We start from the raw sequence: 231 nt of genomic DNA on the forward strand, positions 1-231 counted from the left end.
GGTCAAAGGCACAACGCGACAGGGCCAGTGGGCCTAGGACCGGGTTACCCATGAAGCTACTTGGGCCGAGGTTTCCATCATTGCTTCAGCCAGTAATTGGTTCACAAACATACAATTTTTTTTAGATTCGAGACAGAGGAAAGTGAACAAATTCAGATGACGATTTTGGCAGGTTTGTATCATTGATAGTGGAGAGTGTCTCGACCACTGCATCATAACATAAATTAGGAG

Source organism: Triticum dicoccoides, chromosome 5A (genome assembly GCF_002162155.2).
Source record: "Triticum dicoccoides isolate Atlit2015 ecotype Zavitan chromosome 5A, WEW_v2.0, whole genome shotgun sequence".
NCBI classification, from domain to species: Eukaryota; Viridiplantae; Streptophyta; class Magnoliopsida; order Poales; family Poaceae; genus Triticum; species Triticum dicoccoides.